Below are 6,360 nucleotides of genomic sequence, written 5' to 3' on the forward strand. Positions count from 1 at the left end.
CATCATATATCAATATTTTTTTCTGCTTTTTTTGCATAAATCTCTTAAACCACTTCAGTTCTGCTCAAACCTACCAAATGTTTATTAGTTTTCGGGATTTTAACCCTTTAAATGCCAGTTTGAAGACATGTTGCCTCTTGTTTTATTAAAAAAAACAAGACAGAATATGAGATATTTCCCACATAATACATGATGGAGGGATGTGACATTGTTTTATATCAGAGTCTTTGATATCAAGACATTTCTCAAAACCAGAGTATGATCAGGGTGACTTTTGAACACTGGAAATAAATCATGTACTCATCCCGGCAGTAGCCCCCGTGGCACTCAAAATTTCCCCGGAATTTTCTAGTTTAAACTAGTATGCACAGAGAGCATGAGGGGGCGGGCGAGAGAGAGAGTGCGAGCGAGCAAGTGTGAGAGCTAGAGTGAGCTCTGCGGTCTTGGCCATTAGTTCATGTTATTTTTATGTAGGTAATATGTTGTCAAATATGTTTGAACTTAAATAAACTAGCCTACCTATACAGTAGTTATGTCTCGTTGTATTACTTTGTCCTGGTATTGATGTGATGCGTGTCATTGAATAATGTGCAAATAGATATTCAAATAGTTTGAATATATGTGTTTTTAGAGGGAATATTCGAACGTCATTTTTGAGCAATTTTGACAGCCCTGGATAGGACAATGTTACATTTTCAGAGTGTACTGTAACTTGCTTTAGGCTTCTATATAATTGTAGGCCTCATTGTGAGGCTATTGTGGTGCCAATGCAATTTCTTTTTGATGTGTAGGCCTTAATGAATAATTTCAAACAGTGATGTTGACTCAGTTCGAAAGTGTAATTCGGCCCGCTGAGGTCTCACTTGAAAAAAATCTGGCCCAATTTCACCCTGGCATCCCTGACGTGAACAAACAAATACTATCCCTCCGCTTTATGGAGTTTACAACCCCTTCCTCCGAGGATATTACCCTCTGCAGTCCTCCTTACACATTTTTGGAGATCACATTTATAAAAAGTAAACCATGATCAGAAGGGATGCATGCAGGGCCCCGGAGCTGAGCAGCAGCAGCCATCAAGGATGGAACAGAAAACAGGAGAAGCTTCAGCTTCTGATTTTTTTTTTTTTTTTTTTTTTAAACCTCTATTACTTTTATAAACTGGCATTTAATAAAACTGATAGCAATTAGGACAAAGTAGTCCTCCACTCATTTCCTCTTCTTCTTCTCCTCAGTCCGTCAGCCTCTCTTTCACTCAGACTTCTCTCTCTCTCTCTCTCTCTCTCTCTCTCTCTCTCTCTCTCTCTCTCTCTCTCTCTCTCTCTCACTATCTATCTATCTCTATCGGAATTAAGGCAAAATATTACTTGAAAAGAAAAGAGTGATGGACCTGCACTTGTTCATTTGTTGTTCAATTGGGCATTGAACAAGTCCCAGCTAGATTCATTACTTTTTAGTGTCCCTGGGAAACATTTCCACTTGTGTTTTTTTTACAGCGCATGTGTTTGCATATAGATGATGTTTTCTGAGTGAGCAGCGGGTTTGTCTTCTTAAGTTGCAGTGCTTTGAGCTGTCAGGGCCACCGTATAAAACCAATGAAAAATAAAGCAGTATTAGTCTGTTCTTCATATTTATTTTCATTTTGTGACTTTTTAAGAGACGTTAAGAACTGTTAGGGGTATCGTTAAAGTACCAGATCAATAAAGCTACAGCTGCAGCAAATCTCAATATCACTGCACTGCAGAACAGAGAGGTCCAGGAGATCCTTTGTTCCAATGCCATCAGGCTATACAACAACTCAGCCAGAGGAAGTGGACAAATTAAATTTTTATTTTTTATTTATTATTATCAACAATGGGCCAACGGACACATGAATTTCCCCTAGGGGATAAATAAAGTATCAATCTATCGTATGAGCAGCACCATTTTGCCATTGAAATCTAAAAAGCGTAGCACAATTTGAATTGGAAAAAATATTTTATAGGGATGCCCCAATCAGTCCCAATCATGATTGGCCAATTTTCATTAAAACTACATAATTGTTAGGTGGTAATTAATGCTTCTAGTCACCGATCACCTGTGGTTAATACTGTGGTGTCTGCGGCTGAGAAAGCACTGTGTGCTATGTAGTGTGGTCCCCCCCTCCCACCTTGTTCAGTGTGCTAGCACTCAACAGGTGTTTAGTGAATTTTTTTATTTATTTATTTTGAAAATGCAGGAGATAGTAGAGATATCAAATACACGTAGGACTGCATGTTCTGAGGCATAATTAACATGAACGCAACTTGTATCTGACTTGAAATCCTATTATTCTTTAGTTCGGTACTAAGTTAATGTTCTGAGACATATTGGCTTTTATTTATTAGACAATTGTATAGCCTATTGAATAGGCTTAATATTTTTTGAACAAAGTAAAAGCATGTTTTTAAACTGAATAAGGATGACTTTTTGTAGTGCTTTATCGGGTTATGACATAAGCTGTGAGGTATTATTTTGACATTTAATGGCTAGTCTGGATATGCATTACAGATATATGTAATTCAGTTCTTTCTAATCAAAAAGAACATTTCAGATATTCACAATGACATTCTTCTTTGGACAAATTACGTCACTTTTCCCATTCATGTTAATGGGGTTTTTCATTACAGATATCCTTAATTCAGTTGTAGGTAGCCACAATGTCAAATCTGGATATCTGCTACTAAATTATGACCATCCATAATTCCAGTTTGAGATCTCTACACTTTAATCTTGACTAGTTATAATTCCAGTTCAAGATATCTATATTGTCTTTTTTAGATATCTTAAATTATGTTTTAACTAGTGAAAACGTTGTTATAGATATCTTGAACTCAATTGTGACTAATCAGAATTAAATTGTAGATATCTCAAACTGGAATTATGGATAGTCATAATTTTAATTGTAGATATCTATTATCAAGTCATAGATATTCAAATGAATTTTGATTGGAGATATCTTTAACTTTCATTCTGCCTAGTCAAAATGCAATTAAAGATATCTTGAAATAGAGTTATGACTAAGCAAATTGATGTTGCAGATATGTGTAATTATGTCAGAAGTTATGGCAAGTAAGAGGAGGGGCTTGCTGTAGGTGGGAGCCGCTTACAATTGTATGTCTAGAGACGATAAAAATTCAATATGATGGAAATTTCTAGCACAACTCTCAAGTGAACGAAGTTCTTGTTCTGCAACCGTCATTTCTTCTGCTAACACTGTTCAAATTTGCTGGGTGAATATCCTATGGAAAGCCTCTTCCTCTCTTCCTCCTCCTGGAAAGCCTCGCATGAGCAACATCATGCACAACAATTCTGTCGAGTCAAAATGATGTTTGCGATATTATTAGCTTTAATTCTACCTAGTTAAAACTGATGCACAGATATCTGCAATTGTCATAGATGTTTGACGAGTCAAATGTTGTTTTCAGTGACGTCATTGCTGATATCTGTAATTCAATTTTGACTAGTCAAAATGTAATTAGTAACAGTAAATACAGCTGAAATCACAGCTCAGTCTATGTCTTTCATTTATGTGTTTGGTGATTTTGTCAGACGACATCAGAAATATAAAATCAGGATTTGACCAGAGGCGGTCCAGACATAAACTAGGGTTTGACCTTGACCTTGTTTTTTTGTTTAGTTTTTTTGGTTTGTTTTTTAAAAATCAACTTAATTGTAGTGTCGCCGTGCAGTGCATGGATTCACTCAGCCACTCTTTGTCCCCCTCTTGCTTACCTCGTTATTGGTTTGACACAATGTGACGCAATGGAGTATATACAACTATACGTTGTTTAGTCCAAACTACTTGACAATTAAAGAATTTGCAGTGGAGCGCATAATATACAGTAATATTTAATACTAAAGCTGCTGAAAAGAGCTGCAATTGCATTTCTGGCAGTGGCTCCCTGATATTTTGTGACTGTTCAAACAGGTGAATATTGCTTATTTTGAATCCCAGCAAGAGGTTTCCAAATTATCGTCAAAGGGGGAAGGGGAGGGGTAAAATGTTTTATGTGATGATGATGATGATGATGATGATTATATAATAAAACTTTTAAATTAGAGAACATCTTTATGCTACCTGGCATATGTGCAGGTGTATGTATTGGTATTTCAATGCATATATATGCTGCTACAGGTGAGAACTACACCGAAAGCAACCAATAAATTTCAGTTATGCTCTTTGCAGCGTGTGTACGAATATACACTCGGTTTGCAGTTTCTTAGGTACAGCGAAGTAAAACTAATGCAGTCTAATACAACATTCCTGCAACACATTTCCCTTTCCCCAACAGAAAGTTGGTGCACAGCTTACTGACAGCAGAACTGAACATAGGACTCATAGTTGAAGGATCCACTGTCAGCATTTTAGCGTTTAGCCAGACAAACCGTGCACCTGTTGGTCACGCAAGCCATGTATTAGTCAGTAAAAAATTTTACTTTATATGTAGCAAAGTGAAATATTTGACAGGGGGGTTAAAAGTTTATAGATCATGGATGCAATAAAATAAGATTTGGATGCACCACTTTGCTGGAGCCAGGCTAGACACATGGAATATGTATATAATAAAAAAATTACTTGAAAAGATATGACCTTCAACTAGACAGAAGCTACAGCAGGTTGAGAAATACAAAACCAAGAGGTACTTAATGGCCTAGTTGTCCAGTGGCCCACCAGGGAAACTCCTGGTACTCAAGATAGCCAGTCTGCCCTTGATCACAAGAGTGGGACATAACATGATGCCTTCGACCCTGGCGCTGTCACAGGCATAGGCATTAAAAGTAATAACTCATGTTACTGACCAGATACATAAAATTTGTCAGGTCTGAAAGTGGAGTACAACCACAGGTAGAGAGGACTGCTCATGGAGAGGATCAGAGTCAGAGTGCAAAACAGGACGAGGAGTCAAGACGAGGATATTCAGTTGCCATGTCATTAGGCATTTATTAGTGCAAAGTGGACACTTGTGTGATTTAAACCTCACTTTTTATTAATTTTCCCCAAAGACATTTTAAACTACAAATCCTCCTGGAGACCTGGAATATTTAAAGTATGTGTATTTCAGCTATTATAGACCCATTGTTACACTGGGATATTGTTTGTCTTTCTTCACTGGAAAATAATCAGACTATACAGTACATGATAGGAGGAATGATAAACGTGAAAACAAAATGCAGTTTAAAAAGAATCTGAATTTTCTCATTCAGCCGAATATCAGCTGAGACAGCTGCTACAGATTTTAAAAATTCTAGAGACACAAATGGTGTATTTCTAAATGTGACACAAAGGCGGCAAAGGGTTTGTCCTTCAGGTGAAAGATTGACGCCTGCATGTATTCCTGGTAGCCCAAATATGTTCTAATAGTTTTATCATATAATCATCATTATCTCAAAACAACATTTTTTACCCCTCCCCTTTGAAAAATGTAACACAATGAATCATTTACTCATTACTTTGTATGTTGAGAACACTTTTATACAAGTCATTTTACTAAAATGTCTTTTAAATAACTGTACTACTTAAAAGACACTGTTTTCCAGTACTCTTTCCACCCCTGCTGAAAAACGTGACGGATGGCTGCTAGACTGCGATGCTGCTGTTACTGTTCTGTCAGGGAAATGAAGACATATGAAGCAAGCAGACCAAATTGCACCAGTCCAATTTTGTCCATGTATGTCCATCGATGGCACAGAGGAATCCTGCACATGGTATTCTCTATGAATTGGACTTTTTTTTTTTTTTTTAATTCTGCTATAAAAGTTAAATGTTCAGTTTGTTGCCTATCTTAAGTGTAATTTGGCATTCTATACAATGTAATGCTTTTGTTGACATCCTTGATCGTCGTGACTATGGAGTTGGCAGGCCCGTTCAGTCAGGTAGAGAGACTGCTCTACTTTCAGCCCCGCCCAGATACCTGCCGGCTTTGATATGCACTTGTCCGACAAGCACATTGTCAGTGAGGTGTGGCATTGCTCTCAGTGTAGGAAAGTTGGAGCTAGTTTTACTGAGGACAAATTGACACTGAGGGAAGCTGAGTAGGAAAATCTTTATGTAGTGTGATTTATTTTTATTTATTTTTGAGAGAATTTTGAAGGGATTTCTTGTGGACTACTGAAGGAACAGCTTAAGACATCAGGCCAACACAGGTGTGTTTCATTTGTTATTGTGCTACCAAGACTTCAGTTTCAAGGGTGCTGTCCGTGCTTTCATTATATGGTTTTACATGCAAGTGTTAGCTATATTGTCAGTAACTGGCTGTTGTGTACTGTGTATGTATGTATGTATGTATGTATATATATATATATATATATATATATATATACATACATACATACATACATACA

At 37.0% G+C, this 6,360-nt stretch overlaps 1 protein-coding gene across 3 annotated transcripts in view; it reads left to right on the forward strand.

Annotated features, from left to right (window-relative positions):
- Positions 1-6,360, forward strand: part of LOC111663412 (oxysterol-binding protein-related protein 7-like) — a 29,697-nt gene that overhangs the window by 6,479 nt on the left and 16,858 nt on the right. For 2 of the 3 annotated variants that reach the window (XM_023417580.2, XM_087176983.1), the window contains exon 1: positions 5,997-6,162. The exons of the other annotated variant lie outside the window; for it this stretch is intronic. The gene's annotated coding sequence lies outside the window, so the exon portion shown is untranslated. Of the gene's footprint in view, positions 1-5,996; positions 6,163-6,360 lie in introns of those variants that run through there. 3 annotated transcript variants of the gene reach the window in all.

This window comes from Seriola lalandi, unplaced genomic scaffold (genome assembly GCF_002814215.2).
Source record: "Seriola lalandi dorsalis isolate HSWRI2012SDOR001 ecotype SW California unplaced genomic scaffold, Sedor1 jcf7180002054576, whole genome shotgun sequence".
Classification (NCBI taxonomy): domain Eukaryota; kingdom Metazoa; phylum Chordata; class Actinopteri; order Carangiformes; family Carangidae; genus Seriola; species Seriola lalandi.